Raw genomic sequence first — 15,443 nt, 5'->3', positions numbered from 1 at the left:
ATATATATCAAATATACATATTCTGGATTTTCATGAGCCAGATAACCATGATGGTGTGATCACTCACCTAGAGCCAGATATTCTGGAATGTGAAGTCAAGTGGGCCTTGGAAAGCATCACAAGGAACAAAGCTAGGGGAGGTAATGGAATTCCAGTTGAGCTATTTCAAATCCTAAAAGATGATGCTGTGAAAGTGCTGCACTCAATATGCCAGCAAATTTGCAAAACTCAGCAGTGGCCACAGGACTGGAAAAGGTCAGTTTTCATTCCAATACCAAAGAAGGGCAATGCTAAAGAATGCTCAAACTATGCACAATTGCACTCATCTCACACGCTAGTAAATTAATGCTCAAAATTCTCCAAGGCAGGCTTCAGAAATATGTGAACCATGAACTTCCAGATAGTCAAGCTGGATTTAGAAAAGGCAGAGATCAAATTGCCAACATCCATTGGACCATCAAAAAGCACAAGAGTTCCAGAAAAGGTCTACCACTGGTTTACTGACTATGTCAAAGCCTTTGATCACAACAAACTGGAAAATTCTGAAAGAGATGGGAATACCAGATCACCTGAGCTGCCTCCTGAGAAATCTGTATGCAGGTCAGGAAGAAACAGTTAGAACTGGACATGGAACAACAGACTGGTTCCAAATTGGGAAAGGAGTACGTCAAGGCTGTATATTGTCTCCCTGCTTATTTAGCTTATATGCAGAGTACATCATATGAAATACTGGGCTGGGTGAAGCACAAGCTGGAATCAAGATTGCTGGGAGAATTATCAATAACCTCAGATATGCAGATGACACCACCCTATGGCAAAAAGCCAAGAGGAACTAAAGAGCCTCTTGATGAAAGTGAAAGAGGAGAGTGAAAAAGTTGGCTTAAAACTCAACATTCAGAAAACAAAGATCATGGCATCTGATCCCATCACTTCATGGGAAATAGATGGGGAAACAGTGGAAACAGTGTCAGACTTTATTTTTGGGGGGCTCCAAAATCACTGCAGATGGTGACTGCAGCCATGAAATTAAAAGACGCTTACTCCTTGGAAGGAAAGTTATGACCAACTTAGATAGCATATTCGAAAGCAGAGACATTACTTTGCCAACAAAGGTCCATCTAGTCCAGGCTATGGTTTTTCCAGTGGTCATGTATGGATGTGAGCGCTGGACTTTGAAGAGAGCTGAGCACCAAAGAATTGATGCTTTTGAACTGTGGTGTTGGAGAAGAATCTTGAGAGTCCGTTGGACTGCAAGGAGATCCAACCAGTCCATCCTAAAGGAAATCAGTCCTGAATATTCATTGGAAGGACTGATGTTGAAGCTGCTGCTCCAATACTTTGGCCACGTGATGCGAAGAGCCAACCCATTAGGAAAGACCCTGTTGCTGGGAAAGATTGACGGTGGGAGGAAAAGGGGATGAAAGAGGATGAGATGGTTGGATAGCATCACTGACTCAATGGACATGAGTTTGAGTAAGCTCTGGGAGTTAGTGATGGACATGGAATCCTGGTTTGCTGCAGTTCATGGGGTTGCAAAGAGTTGGACACAACTGAGTGACTGAGCTGAACTAATCAAATATATATTCATTATAAGGCTTAGACATACCCTCAAATGAAATTCTAAAATCCAGTTATACCTGTATATTTTATGGGAAAGCTGGAAAAGAGCAGAGCTATATAGCAGAGGTACCTAATAACACTTTCAGTGAGACGTTGGTGACTATTTGGAGTCCCATCAAGAACATCCTTATAACACACTGCTATATTTAAAATGGATAACCAACAAAGACCTATTGCATAGCACATGGAACTCTGTTCAATGCTATTTGGCAGCCTGGCTGGGAGTGGGGTTCGGGGGAGACTGGATACCTGTATATATATGGCTGAGTCCCTTCACTGTTCACCTGAAAGTAAACAATCACAACATATTGTTAACTGGCTATACCTCAAAACAAAATGTTTTTGATGTTAAAGGGGGAGGTCCTTGAGCTAATCAAAATGCAAAATACCCATGTGTCCTCTTTTTCCTCCCTCCTTCATTTTGATATTTGTAATAAAGTATGTTCATCTCAACACACACTCACAAAGAACATCCTCCTAGTTTTGTCTTGATGACATCTTGTACTTTCCTCTGTATTGTTCAACGTAAGTTATTTCTGTAACATCAGATATGTTACAAAATTACCAGCCAAGCCCATGGAATGGTCAGTTTTGGTGTTTTGTTTTTTTTTTTTTAATTTGAGGTAATTCCTGTAATATTGAGTTTACCATTTTTTAAAATTTTATTTTATTTTTAAACTTTACAATATTGTATTAGTTTTGCCAAATATTGAAATGAATCCGCCACAGGTATACCTGTGTTCCCCATCCTGAACCCTCCTCCCTCCTCCCTCCCCATACCCTCCCTCTGGGTCGTCCCAGTGCACCAGCCCCAAGCATCCAGTATCGTGCATCGAACCTGGACTGGCGATTCGTTTCATACATGATATTATACATGTTTCAATGCCATTCTCCGAAATCTACCCCCCTCTCCCTCTCCCACAGAGTCCATAAGACTGATCTATACATCAGTGTCTCTTTTGCTGTCTCGCACACAGGGTTATTGTTACCATCTTTCTAAATTCCATATATATGCGTTAGTATACTGTATTGGTGTAATGCACTTTCAGTTATTTCTCCAGTAGTCGTGTTTTAGATGTGAGAGTTGGATTATAAAGAAAGCTGAGCGCCGAAGAATTCATGCTTTTGAACTGTGGTGTTGAAGAAGACTCTTGAGATTCCCTTGGACTGCACGGAGATCCAACCAGTCCATCCTAAAGGATATCAGTCCTGAATATTCATTGAAAGGAATGATGCTGAAGCCAAAACTCCAATCCTTTGGCTACCTGATGCAAAGAACTGACTCATTGGAAAAGACCCTGATGCTGTGAAAGATTGACGATGGGAGGAGAAGGGGACAACAGAGGATGGGATGGTTGGATGGCATCACCAATTTCACATAAGTTTGAGCACACTCTGGGCTGGGAGTTGGGGATGGATAGGGAATCTTGGCATGCTGTGGTCTATGGGATCACAAAGAGTTGGACACGACTGAATGACTGAACTGAACTGACCCAGTTATTTTTACTATGTTCATGGATTGGTGCAGCCATCACCACTATCTAATCTTATAACATTTTCTTGTTTTCAAAAAGGAAATTTGACATCCATTAAAGAAACTTCCCATTTCTCTCTTCTCCAGCCTTTAACAAACACAAACTTACTATCTGTCTCTGTGCTTTTGTCTTTCTAGGGCATTTCTTGTGTACTCTCCTGTGAAACAATGTTTTCACATGTGTTCAAGTTACAGTTGCCTTATGGTGTGTATCCATCCTTCATTCATTTTTATTGCTGAATAATATTCCATTTATAGATGCATCACATTTTGTTTATTCATCAGTCAGTGGAAATTTGGGTTGTTTACTGTTTTGTTGTTGTAGTCACTATTATGGGTAATTCTCAGGAATATTTGTATACAACTGACTATATGGAGAGATGTTTTTATTTTTGTTTGGGAATATACCTAGGAATAGAATTGTTCAGTTATGTGGAAATTCTCTATATAACATTGGGAGGTCCTATCAAAGCGATTGTACTATTTTACAATCCCATCAGCAATATGTGAGTTTTCACTTGTCATTTTCCTTGTCAACACTGGTTAGTGTTGGTATTTTTATTTTTAGCCATCCTGGTGTGTGTGACATGGTATCTTAGTTTGTGTTTGATTTACATTTCCTGATAGAATAATGATGTAGATGGTCCTTTCACATGCTTAGTGACTATTTGTGTATCTTCTTGGCAAAAATGAGTATTCAAATACTTTGCTCATTTTAAATTTTATTATTTGTATTTTGAATTTAAATTATAAAACTTTTTGGGTGTTATAAAACATAGGTTCTTTATTAAATTATGATTATAAATACTTTCTTCTATTGTGTTTTGATTTTCCACTTTTCTTTGAAACACAAAGCTTTTTAAATTTGGTGAAGTCCAACTTATCTATGTTTTTCTTTTTTCACTTGTTTTCAAGATTCTACCTTTGTCTGTGGTTTTTGACAGTTTATGATGTGTCTAGAGGTAGATCTCCTTGAATTTTTCCTGTAGCTTGTTAAACTTCTTGCAGATGTAGACTAATTTTTTAAATTAAATTTGGGAAAATTGAGGCCATTATTATTTTGGGTATTTTTGCACACTTTGTTTCTTCTTTCCTTCTAGGACTACCATTAAGTATGTTGGTACATTTGATGTTGTTGCACAGGTATTTGAGGCTATTTTCATTTTCCTTCTCTTTGTTTCTCTCTTTTTGTTTCAAAGACTAGCTAATCTCAATGGACTTGTCCTTAATTATGCTCTTTCTTCTGCCAAATCAAATCTGCTGTTGATTCCTTATGGTGAATTTTTCATTTCAGTTACTGTAGTTTTAAATCCAAAATTTCTATTTGCTTCTTTTAAGAACAATTTCTCTTTATTGGCTTAGTCTATTTTCTGATACTTGGTTCTCTTATATTCTTTAATTATGTAGATAGGGTTTTCTTTAATTTTTAAACATACTTGCAATAGCCAAATTAAAGCCTTTTAATTCCACATCTGGTATTCCTCTTTTTTTCCTCTATATTTCATTTAAATTAAAAAAAAATGTTTTTACAATGTTATGTTGATTTCTGCTATATAACAATTGACTTCTTTTCTTCCCTGTGCTGTTACCAACCTTTCCTATTTCTTTATGTGTCTTACAATTTCCTTTTGAAACTGGATAATTTAAATAATACAGTGTTGCGATATTGGAAATCAGACCTCCCCCCTCAGAGTTAATTGTTGTTGCTTCTTGCCATTATGTCTGTTTCTGCTAATCTTTTATTTAGGGAGTTCCCTTGCCTAGTTATATATACAGTTTGTTTTTCCTTAAGCATCTCATCAGTTTCTTTAGTATTCAGCTGATAATTAGACAGAAAATTCTCTAAATGATTTAACCAGAAAGTTTCTAGCACTTTTCAAGTGGCTGTGGGCTGTGTGCTATATTGGGCTAGAGCTTCAATGCTCCAGCAGTTCCCATCTCTGTCTTGGCCTTGACATCCTGTTTGTGCAGAACTTCAAATCAGATATAAATGATAGATTAGGGCTTTCTCAGTCTTTCCTTAAGAACACACATAGTTCTCCACTATGGAGAACAGTGTGGAGATTCCTTAAAAAACTGGAAATAGAACTGCCTTATGATCCAGCAATCCCACTGCTGGGCATACACACTGAGGAAACCAGAAGGGAAAGAGACACGTGTACCCCAATGTTCATTGCAGCACTGTTTATAATAGCCAGGACATGGAAACAACCTAGATGTCCATCAGCAGATGAATGGATAAGAAAGCTGTGGTACATATACACAATGGAGTATTACTCAGCCATTAAAAAGAATACATTTGAATCAGTTCTAATGAGGTGGATGAAACTGGAGCCTATTATACAGAGTGAAGTAAGCCAGAAGGACAAACACCAATACAGTATACTAACGCATATATATGGAATTTAGAAAGATGGTAACAATAACCCTGTATACGAGACAGCAAAAGAGACACTGATGTATAGAACAGGCTTATGGACTCTGTGGGAGAGGGAGAGGGTGGGAAGATTTGGGAGAATGGCATTGAAACATGTGAAATGTCATGTATGAAACGAGATGCCAGTCCAGGTTCAATGCACGATGCTAGATGCTTGGGGCTGGTGCACTGGGACGACCCAGAGGGATGGTATGGGGAGGGAGGAGGGAGGAGGGTAAGAAAAAAAAAAAAAGTTGACGGGGTTGGAGACTGGATGGATGACTAAGAGTCTAGACAGGAGTCTAGCCAAGGATAGCGAGTGAGAAGTGGGCAGTGGGGGTGTGGGGTACATGTCCTGGAGTTCCTTTTTCAGGTATCCCCATGCACATTCCCCAGGACAGCATGGGGACCTTGGAACAGGAGATCGTGAACAACTGTTGTCTGTCTTCAACAGTCCCATTGACTGAGGGCAGAAATTTTTTGAAAAATGTTAGATGAAGGAATGATTCCCTGGAGATAAATCCTGAAAAGAAGGGGGCTGAATTCTCTGTGGGCATGGGGGTGGAATCCAAGGCTTTCAAAGCAAAAGCTAATGTTCATGTACAAAATGTTTCTGAAGAAACAGATCATAACAGTTGCTTCTATGGAGGGGAAGTTGGTGGCCGGGAATGGGAAGTGAACAAGTCTTGTCTTAGAATAACTTTTTGTACATTATGAATTTTGAATAAAGTGAACTTAGCATCTGAAAAAAAAAAAAAAGAAAGCACTTAAAAAAAAAAAAAAAGAACACACATATTCAAATACATGTATATAGGCTTCAAAATTTGAATATTTTAAAGCTTTTCAAATTTCCTATTAACATTCGATGTCCCAGATCTTTCTTTTAACATTTTTGGCAAACCAATTATTTTCCCCAGCTTATATCACCACTTCAGACAACTATGACGTTAAAAAAAGTTTCTATTATTTTTTTTGAACAAATTCTGAATATAAGCCTTTTCCTACTGAGTGATCACTGAGTAATGTCAAATAATGACCAGCCCTTTCAATGGGGCTTTTTCAAGCATCTAACTCAGTTCAGTCCTTCAGTCATGTCTGACTCTTTGCGACCCCATGGACTGAAGCACACCAGGCTTCCCTGTCTATCAACGACTCCTGGAGCGTATTCAAACTCATGTCCATCAAGTCAGTGATGTCATCCAACCATCTCATCTTCTGTCCACCCCTTCTCCTCCTGCCTTCAATCTTTCCCAGCATCAGGGTCTTTTCCAATGATTCTGTTCTCTGCATCAGGTGGCCAAAGTATTGGAGTTTCAGCTTCAGCGTCAGTCCTTCCAATGTGGCAATACTTTGGGGAGGAGGACTTTTTATAAAACTTCAACCCAGATATGCTCCTAATGCTTTAGAGACTAATTTTCACATTTTCATGGCTGCCGGTGTGTTGCTGTTGTTATTATTTTAAGGCAAGTATACAGTTAGAGAGTGTTTGGAACAGGGCAAGTTAAAACATGAAATTTTGCAGTTTTTAGTTTAATTCAGCCTTTTCTTGAATAAATGTGACTCTAATTCCTGCAAGCATTTATTAATTCTTATAATCCTGAAACATTTGATACAGTATTCACCAGTACTTTTATAGAGGAGCGAGTTTTTCACAGGTTCTTTATTCACTATTTTGGAAGTACTTCCCAGACAGGGGGACCTTAGAGTCGCAACATCATTTGACTGTATTGCATACTGAGTCAAAATGAACGGGCCCAGAGGTCTGTTAGTCTCCCTGATGAGCTCTCTGAAATTCTTACAGCAAGAAAACCATTTCTGGCTCTTTTTTATTAAACATAAAAGCATGCGATTTTGCCCTAGGTATTATTGCAGTTATTCTGCATCCTCCCATATTTGGGGGGCTCAGCAAAATGTGAACATTTTATAGTCCTGTGAGAAGAGAACACACTACCAGCAGGAAAAAATGTGGTTAAGGATACTATAATTACTTTAAATATAGTCTACAAAAATATTGATTCACTGTGTTGTACAGCTGAAACTAACATAGTATTGTAAATCTATATTGTAAACTATACTTCAATTAAAACAAAGAATACTATAGCATCTTAATGGGAAAATTACAAACACTGCCATTTTTACTCTGGGTATTATAGTTTAACTAGCCCTGTCACATTTCTTCCTTAGATAAATTTTGTTACACTAGGGAATGTGATTGCTAATGAGCTTTTGAGATGAATAATTCTAAATTATAAAAGCATCCTGCTCCTCATTAAAATATCATCAAGGTCCAGGCTCCTACTTTGAAAATTATATCCTAATACATACTATTCATTATAGCCACAGTCCTTTCATTACCTTGGCTTATCAGTATATGAATATCTGTTGATACCCAGAGCTTGACTCCCAGTTAATTACTAGAAGCTTATGTGAAAATAACACATTATATTCTAAGGCGTCACTAAGTATGGTGAATTTTTTTTCAACAGTCTCTTTATCTGGAAGTGAGATGCAACCTGAGATGAAAAATGATAGGAGTTTATCCTAATAATAGCTTGATTTTAATGAATGCACACTACAGAAAATAAGAGAAGCAATGAAGTTATAATTATTAAAAAATGATACATGTATATTTCTGAAGCAGGTATTATTCTAATTTTGAAATCCTCATTGAATATCTTTATTTGTTGTTGTTTTGTCGCTCAGTCGTGTTGGACTCTTTGTGACCTCATGGACTTCAGTACACCAGGGTTCCCTGTGCTTCACCGTTCCTGGAGCTTGCTAAAACTCATGTTCATTGAGTCCGTGATGCCATCCAACCATCTCATCTTCTATCATCCCCTTCTCCTCCCACCTTTAATCTTTCCCAGCATCAGGGTCTTTTCTAATGGGTTGGCTCTTCATATCATGTGGCCAAAGTATTGGAGCGTCAGCTTCAACATCAGTCCTTCCTATGAATATTCAGGGTTGATTTCCTATAGGATTGACTGGGTCTGATCTCCTTACATTCCAAGGGACTCTCAAGAGTCTTCTCCAACACCACAGTTAAAAATCATCAATTCTTCTATTCTCAGCTTTTTTTTATGGCCCAACTGTCACTTCCATACATGACTACCAGAAAAACCATAGCTTTGACTAGACGGACTTTTGTTCCCAAAGTAGTACCTCTGCTTTTTAATATGCTGTTTAGGTTGGCCATAGCTTTTCTTCCAAGGAGCAAACATCTTTTAATTTCATGGCTTTAGTCATCATCTGCAGTGATTTTGGAGCCCAAGAAAATAATTCTGTCACTGTTTCCATTGTTTCCCCATCTATTTGCCATGAAATGATTGGACAGGATGCCATGATCTTCACTTCTTGAATGCTGAACTTTAGGACAGCTTTTTCATTCTCCTCTTTCACCTTCACCAAGAGGCTCTTTAGTTCCTCTTCACTTTCTGCCATAAAGGTGGTATCATCTGCATATCTGAGGTTATTGATATTTCTCCTAGAAATCTTGATTCCGGCTTATACTTCATCCAGCCCAGCATTTCTCATGATGTACTCTGCATATAAGTTAAATAAGCAGGGTGACAATATACAGCCTTTCCCATTTTTGAACCATTCCATTGTTCCAACTGTTCCAAGAAACTGTTTCTTCTTGACCTCCATACAGGTTTCCCAGTAGGCAGGTAAGGTGTTGTGGTATTCCCATGACTTTAAGAATTTTCCACAGTTTGTTGTGACCCATACAGTCAAAGGCTTTAGTGTAGTAAATAAAGCAGAAGTAGATGCTTTTCTGGAAATTTCTTGCTCTTTCTAGGATCCAAAAGATGTTGGCAACTTGATCTCTGGATTCTCTGCCTTTTCTAAATCCAGCTTGAACATCAGGGAGTACTTGTTTCACTTGGTTGAAGCCTAGCATGGAGAATTTTGAGCATTACTTTCCTAGCATGTTAAATGGGTGAAAGTGTGCAGTAGTTTGAACATTTTTTGGCATTGCCCTTCTTTGGGACTGGAATGAAAACTGACCTTTTCCGGTCCTGTGGCCACTCCTGAATTTTCCAAATTTACTGGCGTATTGAGTGCAGCACTTTCACAGCATGATCTTTCAGGATTTGAAATAGCTTAACTGGAATTCCATCACCTCCACTAGCTTTGTTCATAGTGATGCTTTGTAAGGCCCACTTGACTTCACATTCCAAGATGTCTGGCTTGAGGTAAGTGATCACACCATGATGTTTATCTGGGTCATGAAGATCTTTTTTTGTATAGTTCTTCTGTGTTTTCTTGCCACCTCTTCTTAATACCTTCTGCTTCTGTTAGGTCCATACCATTTCTGTCCTTTAGAGCCCAACTTGGCATGAAATGTTCCCTTGGTATCTCTAATTTTCTTGAAGAGGTCTCTAGTCTTTCCCATTCTATTGTTCTCTTCTATTTCTTTGCATTGTTCACGTAGGAAGGTTTTCTTATCTCTCCTTGCTATTCTTTGGAACTTTACATTCAAAGAGAATCAATTAGATTCTCTTCTTTTCTCAGCTATTTGTAAGGCTTCCTCAGACAACCATTTTGCCTTTTTGCATTTCTTTTTCTTTGGGATTATCTTGATCACTGCCTCCTTACAATGTCATGAACCTCCATCCATAGTTCTTCAGGCACTCTATCAGATCTAATCTCTTGAATCTATTTGTCACTTCCACTGTATAATCATAAGGGATTTTATTTAGATTGTACCTGAATGGCCTAGTGATTTTCCCTACTTTCCTCAATTTAAGTCTTAATTTTGCAATAAGGAGTTCATGATCTGAGCTCCAGTCAACTCCTGGTTTTGTTTTTGCTGACTGTATATAGCTTCTCCATATTTGGGTGCCAAGAATATAATCTTTATAACTTTTAGTAAAATAAAAATATAGTAAAACATAGTTTCAATGAGAATATGATAAAAATTAAGTGGCTTCCTTATGTATTTAATTTGTAGTGTCTTCTTTAGAACTTGCCAGCAGTTATCTTTAAAATTTTTTTTTTGTTGTGTAACATGTGTCTAAGTTTTATAAGCATATTTCAAATTTATTAAAGGACCTCTTTAGGTTCTTCAGTGTTTAAATTTCTTTAATAGTAATCATAACATCATATAGTTTCAAACCTAGTTTCTTCATTAATTAGAACTTTAGGAAAATCAGATAAAGGTAAATATGGTTTGAGCTAGTTATATAATTATACATATATCTTCTCTGAAACCAAGGTTCTGAATTAACTTTAAATTATGCTAAGACATACCAATTGGCAAATCTTTTTGGTATAATCAGTATTAAAGCTCACATTACTATTATGCATAGAGATTACAAATAAATTCAAATAATATAGTTTCTACTTTGTTTCATTGCTAAGACTTGCCTGACTTTTGCCCACCAGACTCCTCTGTCAATGGGATTCTCCAGGCAAGAATATTGGAGTGGGTTGCCATTTGCTTCCTTCGGAGAGTTACCAAGCATAAAACAGCTATGCCTTATTTTAAACATCAGAACCATCGTCTTGTCTAATTTTCCCATAGTAATAGCATTAATTGCAGTAAAACAGTTCATAGTAGGCACAGTCACTCTCATCCAATGAGTAATAGATTAAAGTTAAAATTTTGGCACTTACATCACCTTAAAATTTGACCCCATAGACTTGTTCCCTTTGTTAAACTAGTTGATACAGCACAATATAAACTAAAATAGGACCTTAGAGAATCAATACCCATTATATTAGACCTTACGGCATCCCCTGTGTGGTAGTGGTAAAGAATCTTCTTCTCAATGCTGGAGACACAGGTTCAGTCCCTGGGTTGGGAAGATCTTCTGGAGAAGGAAATGACATTCTATCATTTTTTCCTGGAAAACTCCATGGACAGCAGAGCCTGGCAGGCTATAGTCCGTAGTGTCACAAAGAGCTGGAGAGAGCTGAGCATGCATGTAGGCACATATCAGACATATTTAGGAAAGGAGGGATTTTGACTACTCTTTTGACAAGTATAATCCAAATCTGTTCTGTAGCTCACTTGTGTCTGACTCTTTTCAACCCCATGAACTGCAGTACACCAGGCCTCCCTGTCTATCACCAAGTAACGGAGTCCACCCAAACCCATATCCATTGTATCAGTGATGCCATCCAACCATCTCATCCTCTGTCATCCCCTTCTCCTCCTGCCCTCAATCTTTCCCAGCATCAGGGTCTTTTCAAATGAGTCAGCTCTTCGCATCAGGTGGCCAAAGTATTGGAATTTTGGCTTCAATATCAGTCCTACCAATGAACACCCAGGACTGATCTCCTTTAGGATGGACTGGTTGGATTTCCTTGCAGTCCAAAGGACCCTCAAGAGTCTTCACCAACACCACAGTTCAAAACCATCAATTCTTCGGTGCTCAGCTTTCTTTACAGTCCAACTCTCACATCCATCCATGACTACTGGAAAAACCATAGCCTTGACTAGACGGAACTTTGTTGACAAATTAATGTCTCTGCTTTTTAGTATGCTGTCTAGGTTGTTCATATCTTTCCTTCCAAGGAGTAAGTGTCTTTTAATTTCATGGCTACAATCACCATCTGCAGTGATTTTGGAGCCCAGAAAAATAAAGTCAGCCACTGTTTCCACTGTTTCCCCCATCTATCTGCCATGAAGTGATGGGACTGGATGCCATGATATTAGTTTTCTGAATGTTGAACTTTAAGCCAACTTTTTCACTCTCCTGTTTCACTTTCATCAAAAGGCCCTTTTGTTCCTCTTCACTTGCTGCCATAAGGGTGGTGTCATCTGCATATCTGTGGTTATTGATATTTCTCCCGGCAATCTTGATTCCAGCTTATGCTTCCTCCAGCCCAGCATTTCTCATGATGTACTCCGTATATAAGTTAAATAAGCAGGGTGGCAATATACAGCCTTGACGTACTCCTTTTTCTATTTGAAACCAGTCTGTTGTTCCATGTCCAGTTCTAACTGTTGCTTCCAGACCTGTATATAAGAGGCAGGTCAGGTGGTCTAGTATTGCCGCCTCTTTCAGAATTTTCCACAGTTTATTGTGATCCACACAGTCAAAGGCTTTGGCATAGCCTACCGGTTAGAGCCTATATATTCAATATTATTATAATAATCGAATGCTTGCAATCTTAAAGTGGTAAAATGCTTCTGTTCAGTATCAGTTCCAGCAACTTCTCAGCTGCAGTCTGCTTTCTCCTTCAAAGGGGCATAATAAGCCTTTAAACCAGCTATCCTAAGGTTATCAATTAAGTTAGTACAGGGAAATTTAAAAACATGTAATGTCCATGAAGTTGATAGAATATTTAGGTTCAATTCTATGCTACATATGCTTGGTAGGAAACATTTAGTGAATTCTGCTCCCCGCCCCCACCCCCTTTTTCCAGATCTTTTCAGAACTTCACTTCTGAGTGCCATCAGGACTGGTTTAAATCATTGGCCACATTCTAACTGAGGGAAATGGTGAAGTGAGAGGGTAAAGAAGGTGTCATAATAAGGGGTTCATAGAGGAAGAGTCCCAGATCTCTATTTGTCTGCATCATTTACATGTCTGTGAATACACAAACATATCTCCTTATAACAGTTCATTTAGTTTTTAGCAGCAAGCAGAATCACTGATAATGATTATTATCTCTAAATCTTGCTCAGTGATCAAGTCTTACTCTATGATCTGCCACCATAGAGTTTTATATTCAGTTCGGCAAAAATACTGAAAAGGAGAAAAGTAGCATTTCCGTGAGTATGATATTTATGAAAGATTTCTAGAGAAGATAGTAGAGCTACAGCTTGAACAATGAGTTGTAGTGCACCTGATTTGGAAGAGAGGGATTTGGAGCTTCAGAAGGGTTTGAGAGAAACATAGCTAATAGGTAAATAGCAGGGAATTTAATATGTCTGAGCATGTGTCTATGATTTTGGAACCAATGAGCAATGGGTGGTTAGAAAGGATACAATGCGGGTGAGAACAACACAGTTTACCAGAGGTTATGACCAAGGTAAAAATCCAGCATCAGTGGTTGCTCCTGGTATAGTCTTTAACACTGCATATCTCAGAAATAACAGGTTAGTGCATCCCCTTAGGAGAGAAATCTCTAATAAGACCTGTAAAGGGTTAAAACCCTTTGGTGAACAATTTTTCTGTCTACCTGAAAGTCCTCACTGTTGTTCTCTCATGGAGAGTCCTGTCTACCACATGGCATTTTCTCAGCATCTCTGTTGGGCCAGACTATTGGTGAAGTCCTAGGTCCATTAAATTATGTCCCATTCCCCACAGTCTAATTCTACAAAAGGCAAAAGAAAAAAAAAATAAAATTATTTCAAGAGGTTTAAAATATTATGGTCTCAGTTCAGTTCAGTTCAGTTGCTCAGTTGTGTCTGACTCTTTGCGACCCCATGGACTGGAGCATGTCAGGCTTCCCTGTCCATCACCAACTCCCAGAATTTACTCAAACTTATGTCCATTGAGTCGTTGATGCCATCCAACCACCTCATTCTATGTCATCCCCTTCTCCTCTTGCCTTCCATCTTTCCCAGCATCAGGGTCTTTTCAAATGACTCAGTTCTTCACATTAGGTGGCCAAAGTACTGGAGCTTCAGATTTCAGGCAAATTTAATCAAGAGATTTTCTAAGGGTAGTATTGACAAGTCTTGATGACCACTTAGGAAAGTGAATAGGAAAAAGGGGTCCTAGAAGATGCCTCTAAGTTATCTCACATAGGTGACCAGCCAATAGTATTACTAACTGAGATTTAGAACGCAAAGACATGGAAATTAAGGTGGTTTGAGACACATTTTATAGCCAGTATATGGTGGTTTGCTTGTTCTGACTCTTTCTTGATGGTTGTCATTCTGAGTCATCTGGCATTCTTTCTATGTTGAAACTTGTGATTCTTTGGCTATAAAATATTTTAAGTACTGATCTTGACCCAATGTTATAAATTAGATTTGGACATGGTAAAGTTTAGGATGTCTATTAAATATGGAAGTGAAGAAATCTAGAGAGAAGCTGAAGATATTATTTTAGAGTTTGGGATGTAACTCAAAATTAATTTTACTGTATAAGGTTAAGTGTCATAGTTATCAATTTATTGATTGTGGTTGGTGTCCATGTTGTAGATGAGCCATACAGAGGAAATATGTTCCATTCTGTAGAGAAGAGATCTCCTTGCCTTTTACCATCTCCACTCCCTAATCTCCCCTTGTTCTGTTCTTTGAGCCACGTTGGCTTCCAGCCCCTTTGCCTCCCCTAGCTGCTGCTGAATTCATTTCCCAGAATCTAACATCATCAGTTCAGTTAAGCCACTCAGTCGTGTCCGACTCTTTGTGACCCCATGGACTGCTGCATGCGAGGCTTCCCTGTTCATCACCAGCTGCTGGAACTTGCTCAAACTCTTGTCCATCTAGTTGGTGGACTCATCCTCTGTCATCCCCTTCTCCTCCTGCCTTCAGTATTCCCCAGCATCAGGGTCTTTTCCAATGGGTCAGTTCTTCACATCATAGGCTTCCATTTCAAATATGTGCCTACTTTCACCATGAAATCATTAGCCTGGCTATACCCTAAACATAGTTTACCTCCCTAACCTGATTCTTAAAGACACTATTCTCTGCTCAAAGAATGACCCTATCCTCTAACTCCCTGACCCAAAGAATGCTACTATAAATGAGCCATCATCTTCCTTATTTTGTCCATTCTGTAAATGGCATAGGTTGCCTCTCTATCAAGCCTCGTGTGGATTACTGAAATTCTCTATAAATTTCCCTAGCAGTCTCCTTCTTTAATTCATTCTCTACATTGCTTGCAATAGAGTGGTCTTTCTAAAATGTTAATGAAATTACGTGGTTCACTTGTTTAAAATCTTTCAAAAGATCCTCGTCTCCTTCAT

The sequence above is a fragment of the Bos taurus genome, chromosome 26 (assembly GCF_002263795.3).
Source record: "Bos taurus isolate L1 Dominette 01449 registration number 42190680 breed Hereford chromosome 26, ARS-UCD2.0, whole genome shotgun sequence".
NCBI classification, from domain to species: Eukaryota; Metazoa; Chordata; class Mammalia; order Artiodactyla; family Bovidae; genus Bos; species Bos taurus.
The sequence above is the reverse complement of the archived record's forward strand: the minus strand, read 5'-3'. Positions refer to the sequence as shown.